The sequence below is a fragment of the Bombina bombina genome, chromosome 5 (assembly GCF_027579735.1).
Source record: "Bombina bombina isolate aBomBom1 chromosome 5, aBomBom1.pri, whole genome shotgun sequence".
Lineage (NCBI taxonomy): Eukaryota > Metazoa > Chordata > Amphibia > Anura > Bombinatoridae > Bombina > Bombina bombina.
Window position 1 is genome coordinate 612,915,843 of NC_069503.1, and position 16,061 is coordinate 612,931,903.

Below are 16,061 nucleotides of genomic sequence, written 5' to 3' on the forward strand. Positions count from 1 at the left end.
TACAGGAAGAAGTCTGCATCCTTCAAGAAAAACATGATTTTCATGCAGGACAATGCTCCATCACACGCGTCCAAGTACTCCACAGCGTGGCTGGCAAGAAAGGGTATAAAAGAAGAAAATCTAATGACATGGCCTCCTTGTTCACCTGATCTGAACCCCATTGAGAACCTGTGGTCGATCATCAAATGTGAGATTTACAAGGAGGGAAAACAGTACACCTCTCTGAACAGTGTCTGGGAGGCTGTGGTTGCTGCTGCACGCAATGTTGATGGTGAACAGATCAAAACACTGACAGAATCCATGGATGGCAGGCTTTTGAGTGTCCTTGCAAAGAAAGGTGGCTATATTGGTCACTGATTTGTTTTTGTTTTGTTTTTGAATGTCAGAAATGTATATTTGTGAATGTTGAGATGTTATATTGGTTTCACTGGTAAAAATAAATAATTGAAATGGGTATATATTTGTTTTTTGTTAAGTTGCCTAATAATTATGCACAGTAATAGTCACCTGCACACACAGATATCCCCCTAAAATAGCTATAACTAAAAACAAACTAAAAACTACTTCCAAAACTATTCAGCTTTGATATTAATGAGTTTTTTGGGTTCATTGAGAACATGGTTGTTGTTCAATAATAAAATGAATCCTCAAAAATACAACTTGCCTAATAATTCTGCACTCCCTGTACAATTTTTAACAACTTTCCAATTCTATTATCAAACATTTCTTCATTTTCTTGTTATCCTTTGTTGAAAAGCAGAGATGTAAGCTCGGGAGTGTGCACATGTCTGTAACACTATATGGCAACAGATCTGCAACAATGTTATACATTAGCAAGAGCACTTGAAGGCAGCACTATTTCCTGGCATAAAGTGCTCAACACATGTGCACGCTACCTACCTAGGTATCTCTTCAACAAAGAATAACATGAAAAATAAGCAAACTTGATAATAGATGTAAAATGAAAACATTTTTAAAATTGTGTTCTCTATCTGAATAATGAAAGAAAAATGTTGGGTTTCACATCCATTTAAAGGGACAGTAAACACTGAGATTGTAAAATAAAATGATAAATCTATAAAAAAAAACTCTGCAATATACTTTAATTATTAATTTTTTTCCCCTTTTCCTTTAATTCCATTCTCAAATTGTAAAGCTTTTCAGTTCCTGTTAGAAATGTAAGTGCACAACACTGTTATATTCCACACAGCTATTGGCTGCACACTCTAGTGACCTATTTATAACTGTCTCTAATTGGCCACAGCTGAGAAGGTAACCTAAGGTACATGTCAGCTCACATTGTTTTAAAGACACTGAAACTTTACAATTATTTTGTCACTATTTAAACACCTAATGAAACTTTAAAACTACATCTACATGTTATTCTCAGACTAATCTTTTCTTTGAATGCATTATTCTTTCTAGCATTTATTTAGTGTTTAATGTCCCTTTAATGTGCATCAAAAAAAGGTGACAAAATTCTTCACCAAAAATCAAATTTTCTAAAAAACTTAACATTTTTCCGTAAATTACACAGGAATAAATAGTGTTAGATATGCACAGTGTAAATCATAATTTCTGTACACTGGATGTTTAAAAAATTATACTTATAAGTACAAAATACAAAGCGTAATTGTTGTTTCATATACGCTTTCCATGGGCGTATATGAAATTGTCTCTCGACTCTAATCCCAGCGTAATTCTGTAAAGATTTTCGCACTACAAATCTCACAGTTTTCCGCAAATGATAAGGTGCCAAGCTTTTCTCAAAACACCCCCAAAAAAATAATGTATTAACCCTAATAGAAAAACACATGCATACGAAAATATGGGCGATTATGCTACATGCAGAAAGCAGCATCATGTGATTTATATTGGCTGCAGGATTTCATTTTTAAAGTGCGCCCCCTGCTCACAGCTAACTTGTCCTACACAGTGAGTTGTCCCTTTCCAGTGAGCTCCACTACTTTCAATAGCAGACATCTCGCCGCTCGCAGGGACTGCCCATTTTTTTAATGTAAAGCAGAATACTGAATGAGAGATTGATTTTAAGCTTACCCTAAACTTGCTAGAGTGATTTATCATATGTGTTTTTATGACTATATGATCACAGTTCAAGTACAACAGCTTAAAGGGACACTGAACCCAAATTGTTTCTGTCATTATTCAGATAGAGCATGCAATTTTAAGCACCTTTCTAATTTACTCCTATTATCAATTTTTCTTCGTTCTCTTGCTATCTTTATTTGAAAAAGACAGCATCTAAGCTTTTTTCTTGGTTCAAGACTCTGGACAGCACTTTTTTAGTGGTGGATGAATTTATCCACCAATCAGCAAGGACAACCCAGGTTGTTCACCAAAAATGGGCCGGCATCTAAAATTACATTCTTGCATTTCAAATAAAGATACCAAGAGAATAAAGAAAATTTGATAATAGGAGTAAATTAGAAAGTTGCTTAAAATGGTATGCTCTATCTGAACCACGAAAGAAAAAAATTGGGTTCAGTGTCCTTTTAACAATTATTTGCAGTCTTCAAAAGAGACATTAAAGGGACAGTGTACTCAGGTAAGCAACAGATAAGTGTTTTAATGCTGTTTTAGGAACACCATTTAAAAAGGGTTGGCCTCTCTCCCACCCCTCACTGGGAGGCTTATTTCATGTAATTATGGGTAGATTTGATGGGCCTTTTTGTTTCTTATATATTGTCAAATTTTATGTTTTTACGTTTATTTTGTTAGCCAGTATATTGATTTTATGGTATAGGTGGAGGTTTCATCAGGAAATTCAGCTATTAGACATGACAAAATAAAGCTAATGGAGTTAATAGTAATTAATAAATAAATTCCAGAAGGTAAATGGATATTGGGAAGAGATTAAAAGGGAGATCATTTTACAGCACACTGTCACTTTACAGTTACTTTTTATATGCAAAAAGTATGTACTAAACTGCAAAACACCTACATACAGGTTTTTATAATGTCACTTTATTAATGGTTTGCAGAGCAACTTGAAACTCTGCTGAAAATGTTAATCTTATTCAGTTAAATTGCGAGCAATTAGGGCAAGCTGTGATTCACTTTGTAGTTTGCAGCTGATTTAGACAATTTGCATCAAAATATTTAAAGAATTTACTTTTCAACCTCTCAAATGAGGAATGGACATGCACAATTTTCAAACAAAGGCAAGAGGTGTGTAATGTCTCTTTAAGATGATTGTGATTAGATATTTCATTACATTTTTTAAATAACGTTTCATTATCCATTTATATTTGGTTAATTGATTGATATAGATGGATAACCATTTTAACCCTCACAGTATTGACCTGTTTATTCCTCACCACAAATAAGCCTTATCAATCCCCCATGCAATATCTTATAAATACTCTCCTGAATCCCCCCCCCCCATTGTAATTAACTCTTACCTCAAATACCTGCCAACAACCATAAGATAAAAAAGTTGGCTTAACAGCCCACACCTCAACTATCCTTCACAGCTATTAGCTGTAATGGCTGATCCCTCCCCTCTGCAATTAGCCCTAACTGCAGCTCTCCCCATCACAACCCCAATAAAATTAAGCCCCACACAAACATCTCCTCTATCCCAAAAAGAAACCAACATCTACCCCCCTATGTTAAGATTTAAGGGACACTGAACCCAATGTTTTATCGTGATTCAGATAGAGCATGCAATTTTGAGCAACTTTCTAATTTACTCCTATAATCAAATTATTTTAATTCTCTTGGTATCTTTATTTAAAATGCAAGAATGTAAGTTTAGATGCCGGCCCATTTTTGGTGAACACACTGTGTTGTTCTTGCTGATTGGTGGGTAAATTCACCTACCAATAAACAAGTGCTTTCCATGGTTCTTAACCAAAAAAACAGCTTAGATGCCTTCTTTTTCAAATAAAGAAAGCAAGAGAACGAAGAAAAATTGATAATAGGAGTAAATTAGAAAGTTGTTTAAAATTGCATGCTCTATCTGAATCACGAAAGAAAAAATTTGGGTTCAATGTCCCTTTAAAGGTTTAATTGTGTTGGGGGCAGATTAGTGTCAGTAAGGGTTAAATTTTGCTGGGATGTGTTAATACAGTGTTGAAATAAATTCTTTTTTTATTATTTTTATATAGATTACCTGTAAGCAGTTGTACAGCTACTCTTATGATTGAGGAAAGGGTAAAGCGTGAGCAATGCAGGCCGCAGCAACAGCAACATTTACGGATAATGTCCCTATTATGTAGAATGTTATAGCCATTGTTATTGCCCGAGAGCTGCTGATCTGCTTATGCCACTTATCTTTTCAGTTGCTCAAAATTGACAGCTTGACAATAAAAGAGTTTAGGGAAATGTATTGCTGACTCATTTATTCAGTTAAAAAAGGATTACAGGTACATGCTTTTCCATGAGGTTTTGTTTTCTGTTGTGTTGCTCTTAACACACATGTTAAAGGGACATGAAACCCACATTTTTTCTTTCAGGATTTAGAAAGAGAATACATTTTTAAACATCTTTCTAATTTACTTCTATTATCTAATTTGTTTTATTCTCTTGATATTCTTTGCTGAAAAGCATATCTAGATATGCTCAGGAGTTGTTGATTAGTTGCTGCACATATACGCCTCATGTGATTGGCTCACCCATGTGCATTGCTTTTTCTTCAAATAAGGATATCTAAAAAATGAAGCAAAATAAATAATAGAAGTAAATTGTAATGTTGTTTAAATTTGTATGTTCTATCTGAATCACGAAAGAAAGATTTAGAGTTTAGTGGCCCTTTAAGTAGATGATGGCTTTCTATAAAATTTCAGTATAAAACAATTTCTGACAGTCTTTAGCCTAGATTCAATATATGTAGTTTGTGAAACAAACATCTTGCTGAAAAAAAAAAAAAACTTGCTGTAAGTTTCCCACTTGGAAACTGGGGAATTCATAAAGATTTGCTCATTACAAAAAAACCCAGATAAAAAAAAAACAATAAAAAAATAAAGTGTTCTATGAAACAGTTCACTATAACATATGCACAAAAGAAAACTTGAAAAAAAATTAGACAATCATTAACTTTGAGAGACACAACTGTAAGACAATATACATCACACTGGCAACTGAATCTTTCTAAAACCTGCATGCTCAGTCACAGTTAGGATGAGAACCCCCCCCCCCCCCTGAGAATCCCGCCCCCCCAAAAAAAAATGCCCCAAAACATAATGGTACAGTAACTGCTAGTTTCTTATTTGCATCTGTGAAATTTCTGTAACATAAAAAAGCAGACATGCAAATATTATACAATTTACACTCATTTACAGAACTTATTTTGCAAATGTGTTTACAAGGTGTTTTGTGGTTGTAATTATTATTTTTCCCTGCTGTGCAAGAGATTTATGTATTGGGCCATCTAACACAACTATATATATTAATTGCAGGAATGCCAACTGTTTGTGTGTTGTTTGTTTAGTCAGATTGTGTTTGTCTATAACTGGGACTTAGATAAACATCAGACCACATTTTATGAGTAATCAATACAGAAATCCAGGTCATACCAAAGGGTATAACTTTTTCTTGCAACTGTTAGTGGGCTAGATTACGATTGGAGCGCAAACTAGCGCTCCTTTTCCTACTTTAACCCCACTAGACTTTGGATTTTTGCCCGCATATTACAAGTTGAAAGTAAAAAATGTTCTTTCTGGGCTAACCAGACATGAGCAAGAAGCCTCAGCCGCATTAACGTATACCCTCATAAAGTGGAAATAAAACCTAACAACCCATACTCGCATTCAAAACCGATTGCATTTTCTCAAGTGCGCTAACCAATGTTCTTCACATAGCAGAATATGTTCTACTTATTCGCTTGTGCAAACACATTTACTTTTAACTTGTAATACGCGCACTACTTTCAACTTGTGCGAAGAGCCATGATAAACCCTTTTTCACTTAGCACGCCACATAATCTTTTCCAGTATCAGGTAAACTATTGTGCGTTATTGATCGCTCAAGGCCAAGTGCAAAATAACTCACTGTACGTTATCATTTATGCTCCACTTGTAATCTAAGCCCTATTTTGTAATTATTCTACACTAATACAAACAAAAATATAAGCTGCAAATGAAAGACTGAAATATTGTTCTTTCAATTAAAAATGTAAACGTATCCACATGATTCTATAAAATAATGTAACCATATGTACAATACTTCAACAAGTTCCATTTAAAAACATGTTTACCTTTATACTAGAAAAAAAAGGCTTTTTTTCTCCTACAATTTTCAATAAAGAGATCAGATATCACCTACACTAAATATTCAGACTCACAGCTGTAATGTTAAACACCAGTTTATATATCAGGTTTACAGGCTCTAAAGTAGACCTTGCAAGGAAAATTCAGCCTTTCATCCTTCAAAGGTTGATAAAATAAATACCATTGAATTGGGCAAAAATAACAACTATTTGAATCAGTTTGCCATTGATTAATGCTGTTGTAGAGCATTAAAAGTGATTTCAATGTGCTTTGAAGAAAAGTTCAATATAGATACAATTGTCTCATAAACTTTTAAACAATAGAATATTCTACTTAAAGTGATGGTAAATTCAAGCATATAAAAAAACTCTAGGATTTACCATCACTAAAATTAAACATTAGTTTTAGTCATCGCTTACTAAAAAAAGGCTGCTAAACTCACCCTATATGTGCAGCAAGTATATTGCTAACGCTTCGCCTCTGGCCGTCCACGGCACAGGGCTCTTCTTCAGTGAGGTGACGTTTCCACCTCTAAACCAATAGCTGTGCATGTCAACGGACATCCTAGCACAGCTATCGTTGGAAACGTGGAAACTTCACCTCATTGGAGAAGAGGGCTGTGCCATGGGCGGCCGGAGGCGCTGAGTTAGCAATATACTTGCCGCACAGATTGGGTGAGTTTAAAAGCGTTTTTTTTAGTAAAAATAAATTAATATTTATTTTTAGTGATGGTAAATCTTAGTGTTTGTTATACGCTTGGATTTACCATCACTTTAAATGAAACAGAGTCAAAGAGGAACAACTTTCTTAAGGGAAACACATAATTTTACATAATGTGATAGTATGTTACAGGTTCTCAATTGTAATTTTAGAAAGGAAACAAAAATAAGTCGCTGAGAACTGATTTATGCTATATGTAGAAGACATGAAACTGGTAATCCTTTTGTGGTTTGCAAAACTGATCTCAGAAACATTCAAGCCATTTTTTTAATATTGGCCTTGATCAGAATATATTGGGACTAGCATATTAGTCTATTTCTCGTGATGAAAAGGCTACTTTTCAATTCGGTGTAATCACAATAGTGTTTTTTTGTCTGATTCTCGCAAACAGTTTTGAAATTTAAAAACAAAAACATATTTTCCCTATAGAGCCAAAAAGCACTTGAAAATCACAATACATTTTTGGCTCACTTTTCAATAGCTTTTCGAGACTATTTTTGGCTATCAAATTCGGCACCACTATGCACTTGATAAGTCCTCGGAAGGGATTTTTGGACATCTCTTACACTATTTCATGGCTATTTCTTTTTGGTCGCACATATGTTAAACAATCTGAAATGGTCACTAAAGACATTCTAGAAGTTTGTTAATATACATGGTATCAATTCATTAAAGCCTATTGGAGAGGCTGTATACATTCAACAGGGTACATACATATTTACATACATATAAGGACATATGCATATGAAGATGCAATGTCTATGTGATATCATCTGAAACTAAAGGGATCTGCAGGAAAACTCACTTCAGGACATCATCTAGAAACAGCACAATTTAATATTTAATTTTTAATATTTGATTGAAAACCTCACTCACACTGTCAAGATTTTCACCAAAAGAACTGGTGTAATTAAAATTGTGTTTCTACAGGAGATCGCTTAGTTTTGGCTTTTATATTGCAACCTGTTTCCATTCACACCACTGTTAACCCATCTAAATGCATCTTAAATTACTATCACCAAGATTACAAGTTTTGCGTTACGGTACGGTACGGCTATACCACTAAAAAATTTGCCATTGTGTGTAGAATGGCAGGTCTCCCATATTACAAGTCGCTGCGGTATAGCTATTATGCAAGTGTTTTAGCCTGTAACGCAACTATCCATTCTGCCCTCAAAAAATGACTTTTGAGTGCGGGATTTTCATATCGCTGTATTACAGGTTGTGCATTCCAGCTAAAATACTTGCATTATGGTCTATTCTATGGTGCATTCCTATTGGCTGAAAATTTCAAATCAGCCAATAGGATGAGAGCTGCTTAAATCCTATTGGCTGATTTGAACAGCCAACAGAATTTAAGCAGCTCTCAGCCTATTGGCTGATTTGAATTTTTCAGCCAATAGGAAAGCAACTGTACCCCAATTTAAAAAGGGTACCTTGCAATCAAGCTTCAGTGTGTGGCGATCGATCACATGAAGAGGACGTTCGGCGCTGGATGTCGCATCCGGTCCTGAACAGCTCTGCACCATCCCAGCGCCGTGCCACTACAGCTCCACGCCACCAGGATGAAAATAGAAGATGCCACTGTGATGGAGGAAGATTTCGCTGCCTGGATGAAAACTTCTTGCCACGTGGATGAAGATGGATGTTGGGACGTCAGGAACTGTGAGTAGATTTCCTGGGGATAGTGTTAGGTTTTTTTGGGTGTTTTTTTTTTAGATAAGGGCTTTATTATTTTAATGGCAGTAAAAGAGCTGAATGCCCTTTTAAGGGGCAATGGCTGGGTAGTTAAGGATTTTTTAGAGTTAGGTTTTTTATTTTGGGGGGTTGGTTGGGTGGGGGGGGGTTACTTTTACGGGAACTTAGTATTTTTTTAAGGTAAAAGAGCTGTTTAATTTAGGGCAATGCCCTACAAAAGGCCCTTTTAAGGGCTATTGGTAATGTATTGTTAGGTTAGGGGGTGGAATTTTTTATTATTTTGGATAATTTTGTTTATTATTTTTTGTAGTCTTAGTGTCTTTTTATTTTCTGTTATTTTATTCTTGTAATTTTTTTTTTTTAATTTGTAGTTTATTTTATTTTATTAAAATAGTTATGTTAGGTTTATAAATGATCTGCCAAATGTCTGCAAATCCTCAACTGTACACATGTACGCAGACAACACGGTAATCTATGCAAGCAAATCCGAATTGCCGCAGCTTGAGGCAGTGCTCCAAGACTAGTTCACAGAGGTAGAAAAGTGGATCTCAAAAAACAAACTCTTCCTAAACACTGACAAAACTGTCACAATGATCTTTGGAACGGTACCTAAATTACACAAACAACAAAATTCCCATCTACGCCTCAAAACAAAATCAAATTGCACACTGACTGTAGTCCACTCTTTCAAATACTTGGGTATGTTGTTAGACCCCAATCTATCTTTTGGCATCCACATAGAAAAACTTGCATCTAAACTCTATCAAAAACTAGGTGCCCTGTACAGAAACAAATCCTGCCTAAGCCCTACAGTAAAGGAAAGGATTGTACAGCAAATGCTGATGCCGATCATTGATTATGGGGACGTAGTATATGCACCTGCACCGCACTCACCTTAATAAACTTAATACACTGTATAACTCGTTCTGCCGCTTTGTGCTACAATGTAACTACAGGACCCCCATTGTGACATGCTAATAGAACTAAACTGGCTGTCGCTGGAATCCAGACGCATCCACCATATTTCCAGCCTTGTGTCTAAGAGTTTTTCTGGGAAGCTCCCACCCTACCTGAGCAGAATGCTCTCCCTGGCTGTTCCCACCTCCTATAACCAGCGACCCAGTATCAGCACATTATTTAGCTTGCCTCAATACAAAAGCAGCTCAATGCTCCTTTTCCTACAGAGCACCACAATTATGCAACGACCTCCCGCACACTTTCAAACCTTCCCCAAGCCTATAATCCTTTAAGAGATCCCTCTCTACATATCTCAAACCAGAATGCACCTATCATGGTTGATGATATATTTCCTATCTGTTCTATGTTAAATTTTGCATATATTATATATTAATATTGTTTTTGTTTTTTATTGTACCTTATTGTATCAATGCAATGTTCTGTGGACCCAGGAATTACTTGAAAACGAGAGAAATCTCAATGTATCATTCCTGGTAAATAATTTATAGTTTAATCTTAGTTTTTTTTTTATTTCACAGGTAAGTTTTTTATTTATTTTAAGATAGTTACATTGTAAATTAAATTTAAAGTTAGGGGGGGTGTTAGGTTTAGGGGTTAATAGTTTAATTTAGTTACTTGCGATGTGGGGGGGGCGGCGGTTTAGGGGTTTATAGGTTTAGTTTATTAGTAGTGATGGGGGTTATGTTAGGTTTTAACATAACTTTATTTTCCCCATAGACATCAATAGGGTTGTGTTACGGCGATCGCTATTCTGCGATCGCAGGTGTTAGTTTTTTCTGACACTTGCTCCCCATTGATGTCTAGGGGGAAAGCGAACACAAGCACGTAAAGTCAGGCCTTGGGCTTTGTGCGGTATGGAGCTTAACGCAACATACCGCACAACAAGAGAAAGTTTTTCAGTAACTTGTAATGGCAGCGCTATGGAGAGTGCGATAACGCTAATTTTTTTGTGTTATTTACTGACCCGGTATAGCACAAAACTTGTAATCTTGGTGATTATGAATAATAAAACAATATTTTGTATGTTTTGAAAACCTTAGCTAATGATCTCATAAACTTGCCTGCCAGTTTAGATTATGGGCTGAATTTATAACTGGTCAGACGGACAAAGTTCCTAGCTAGAACACTTGTCTGCTCACATTTGCAAAGACCGGCTCCTCAGTTCCCTTCTTACTAATTTTGTTAGAGGAGAGCTTATCATTTACCACTAATGAATTCATTTGGGGTGATTGACAGGCCACGCTCTCACATGATTGGTCCCGTAAGGGCAACAGGCAGTGCTATAGAGGCGTAGCTTCTTAACTTGCAGTTAGAATGAGTGGGCTTGCACTGAAAGGGCTTCAAAGTAGCCTATGCTCCTTGGTAAATAAGGCCCATGAGTTTAACTTGTATGTAAATGCCAAGTATGCAAAACAGATACATTTCCATCTGCATTATTGACAGTTTAAAATATTATCATAGTCTATCTTTATTATTAATAGTTTTACAGGCTTTGAATAATTAAAGAAGTTTCTAAGCACAACTTATTATCAAATGTTCATCCTATGATTATCAAAGGGGTTATCAAAATCATGGTCAGTTTTGGGGACGTCTATACAAAAAAGTTTATGTCATTCATATGACATGGCCACATTTAAACATGGTGACATCTTTGCCTGTTAAAATATGAAGTAAAAGCTTTTTATGTGTTAAGTTAAACTAATATACCAGTATCTGTTAAGCACTTACTATTAAAGGGACATAAAACCCAACATTGTTCTTTCATGTTTCAGATGGAACATACAATTTTAAATAACTTTACAATTTACTTCTATTATCAAATTGTCTTTGTTTTCTTCTTATCCTTTATTGAAAGCAGGAAGGTAAGCTCAGGAGTGTGCGTGTATGTGTGTAGCACTATAAGGCAGCAGTTTTGCAACAATGTTATACATTAGCTAGAACACTAGATGGCAGCACTATATCCTGTCATATAGTGCTCTAGATGTGCACACTACCTACCTAGGTTATTTAAAATTGAATAGAGAGTGTCAACTAATGTAAAGAATATACCAAATCTTTATAAGATAAAGATTCTATATAAATAGTTAGACTAATTGTTAAACAACTTGCATTTTATAGTCAATAAGATACATAACAATAAAAGGAAACAATAACATGAAAAGGAAACTAAAATAAATATCCTATACACAAAGAAATATATTATTAGTCTTTTTATTGTACATCAAAATTTAAACAGAGTATCCATAAATATTTACTAAGGGTCAACAGTGACCCTATAAGTTTGACACTTGCAACATACTCCATTTAGTTCCCCCTATTAGCACTTTATAATACTTTAGGTCCAAAAGCGACCAATATATTTTAAGGGAGGGGATACATTTATAAGTCTATACATTTGATAATTGGGGTAAATCATAAGTCTTATAACCACCCAAATAACCTAAGAAAATTAAGTTTTATTGTGCAGTGTATTAATTCGATTTTAATGAATATAATCCTCTATATTTAGATATAAGATAGTATGTTTCCGGATAGTGTTAATTCCCATTACTTTGTATATAGACATTGGAATGTGTACCTTGACTTTATTGAGATTGTAGTATATTGGTCCATTTTTTTTTTGGAAAAAAGAGTTTCTATACTGCTATATTTATGTTACAGGTCTTCTTTGCATAAATATGAATTAATTTTTTTTTTTTTTTTTTTTAAATATTTTTTAAACAGAGTGAGACTCAACTTCCGTACATTGTATATATAAAAAGAGAAAGTACATTCTCCTTTAGATGTAGAGATCACAACATATGTGAACAAAATATTTTTGGGATTAAAATATATTGAATATTCTAAAAATGAAAAGCCAATAAAAGCAGCAAAAAGGCAATAGTACCTAGCATTGTATTCTATTGCAGAATGCACAGATATTAAAAGAATAATTTGAATACAGCTGTATTCTGCCTTCAATATGTTAGTGGACAATATGGCATAGAAGAAGTGTTGTATGTTAAATGTTTAGGCGGGATGTGTTACATATATCACTGCAGAAACAATACAACCATCTCTCGATTGCCAGTTTCCTGCATACATATAAAATAACTATTATATTAGTATTTAAAACGTATCAACTCAAATAAAAACAATTTTGAATACACTCAAAAATAAGAGAAAACAAAACACTTTCCTGGCCAGACCTGTGTAATTCCAAAACACAACACATTTCAGGGACACACCCCTTCATCAGGTGTCAACCTATCTAGATATCTCTTCAACAAAGAGTACAAAGTGAACAAAGCAAATTTTATAATAGAAGTAAATTGGAAAGTTCTTTAAAATTGTATGCGCTATCTGAACCATTAAAGAAAAATGTTGGGTTTTATGTCCCTTTCAGCTCTGAAATTTCCAAAATGTATTCAAATAGAAAAAGTGCCTTAAAATAGACTAGTGCAGGCATGAATTAGGGAGGATGGAATGAGCTAAGAAAAAAATTATTGCGGAAAGTGTCTCATCTCAAAGGGAGGGGCATGGGGCTTTTCAAATCTTTGGAAACAAATGTGGCTTGCAAAGTGGTGATAAATACTCTTTATAAAGGAGTTTTGAAATGGGTGTTGCAGTTTCACAAGAATAAATGTCTCCAAAAATAGTTGAACAGCTTTATCTCTCTCTCTCTCTCTCTCTCTCTCTCTCTCTCTCTCTCTTTCTCTCTCTCTCTCTCTCTCTCTCTCTATACATATATATATATATATATATATATATATATAATATTATCTACTTATATATATAAACATGATTTAAAGAATAGGCTGGGAGGAAAATATTTACATCCCTATTCTTTTTCAAAAATAATGTATTAGTGATATGGAAGAAATGCATATTAATACATTTCTTAGATATGCTTAAAATTAATTCAGTTGATTAATCCAATTTCATTTTAGTATAAACAGAAAGAGAAGCAGTCTGTCAGGAACAAACAACAGCTCAGTGGCTTGTTCTATTGCCCGGTTACCACCTGGTAGTAGCTTCTTTTGCTCAATAGTGCTTTTTACAGAGGAAAACTTTCCTGAAGTATATCAGTCTGATCTCGCCTAACAAGGTCAGTCCAGTCCCAAAATACTAGGTGATTCTCCTCTAAACAAGGGAAACGGCAATCCCAGATGATTGTTTTGGCCTTGTTTGGGCCTCGTCAGTGAGGTGCAGCCATATCCCTCTAAGCACATTAGTAAGTAATAGTATTTCTAATGCTTTCTTTAAATATAATATTCAATTCAAATTTTTCTAATAATTCGATTCGAATTATGCAATATTCAAATTTAAATCTATATACAGTCATGGCCAAAAATATTGGCATAAAAATAATAAACATAAACAGTACTTATACACTCTGGCTGAGGCGTCAGAACTTAGTGTGTCATTTACTGTGTAAACTTGTATATATAAATCCAGGTCGTGCCTCTTCTATTAGTAAAACAGTAAAGTGTGGCTTACTAAACATCTTACTGTTACCTCCGGTCGTTGATCAATACCACTGCTGATACAAGTTCAATCCGATTGGCTGATCCAATCAGCCAATCAGATTGAGCTTGCATTCTATTGGCTGATGCGAGTTCAGATTGAACTTGAATCTGATTGGCTGATTCAATTAGCCAATCAGATTTTTCCTACCTTAATTCCGATTGGCTGATAGAATCCTATCAGCCAATCGTAATTCGAGGGACGCCATCTTGGATGACGTCACTTAAAGGAACCTTCATTCGTCGGGAGTCGCCGGAAGAAGAGGATGGATCTGCGTCGGCTGCTTCAAGATGGTCCCGCTCTGCGCCGGATGAAGGTAGAAGATGCCGCCTGGATGAACATGTCTACCGGTCCGAATGTCCTCTTCTTGCTGGATAGGATGAAGACTTCGGACCCTCTTCTGGACGGATCGGTGATACCCGGCATGGTCAAGATAAGGTAGGGAGATCTTCAGGGGCTTAGTGTTAGGTTTTTTAAGAGGGGTTTGGGTTAGATTAGGGGTATGTGGGTGGTGGGTTGTAATGTTAGGGGGGTATTGTATTTTTTTTTTTAAATGCAAAAGAGCTGTTTACTTTGGAGCATGCCCCGCAAAAGGCCCTTTTAAGGGCTGGTAAGGTAAAAGAGCTGTTAACTTTTTATTTTAGAATAGGGTAGGGCATTTTTTTATTTTGGGGGGCTTTGTTATTTTTTTAGGGGCCTTAGAGTAGGTGTAATAATTTTAAAATTCTGTAATCTTTTTTTATTTTTTGTAATTTAGTGTTTGTTTTTGTAATTTAGTTTAGTCGATTTAATTGTAGATAATTGTAGATAGTTTAGTTAATTAATTTATTGATAGTGTAGTGTTAGGTTTAATTGTAACTTAGGTTATGATTTATTTTACAGGTAATTTTGTACTAATTTTAACTAGGTAGTTATTAAATAGTTATTAACTATTTAATAGCTATTCTACCTAGTTAAAATAAATACAAAGTTGCCTGTAAAATAAATATAAATCCTAAAATAGCTACAATATAATTATTCGTTATATTGTAGCTATATTAGGGTTTATTTTACAGGTAAGTATTTAGCTTTAAATAGGATTAATTTATTTAATAAGATTTATTTTATTTCATTACATTTAAATTATATTTAACTTGGGGGGGGGGGGGTTAGGGTTAGACTTAGCTTTAGGGGTTAATACATTTATTAGAGTGGCGGCGAGGTCCGGTCGACAGATTAGGGGTTAATACGTGAAGTTAGGTGGCAGCGATGTTAGGGAGGGCAGATTAGGGGTTAATACTATTTATTATAGGGTTTTTGAGGCGGGAGTGAGGAGGTTTAGGGGTTAATACATTTATTATAGTGGCGGTGAGGTCCGGTCGGCAGATTAGGGGTTAATAAATGTAGTTAGGTAGCGGCGACGTTGGGGGGGCAGATTAGGGGTTAATAAATATTATGTAGGTGTCGGCGAAGTTAGGGGCAGCAGATTAGGGGTACCTAGGGATAATGTAGGTTGCGACGGTGTGCGGTCGGCAGATTAGGGGTTAAAAAATGTAATTAGAGTAGTTTATGGGTGTTAGTGTACTTTAGAGCACAGTAGTTAAGAGCTTTATGAACCGGCGTTAGCCCAGAAAGCTCTTAACTCCTGACTTTTTTCTGCGGCTGGAGTTTTGTCGTTAGAGTTCTAACGCTCACTTCAGCCAAGACTCTAAATACCAGCGTTAGAAAGATCCCATTTAAAAGATAGGATACGCAATTGACGTAAGGGGATCTGCGGTATGGAAAAGTCGCGGCTGGAAAGTGAGCGTTAGACCCTTTCCTGACTGACTCTAAAAACCAGCATTAGGACCCCTTAACGCTGGTTTTGATGGCTAACGCAGAACTCTAAATCTAGGCGCTTGTTTCTATTATAAATACTGATTTAACACTACCGGCTAGATTTAGAGTTTT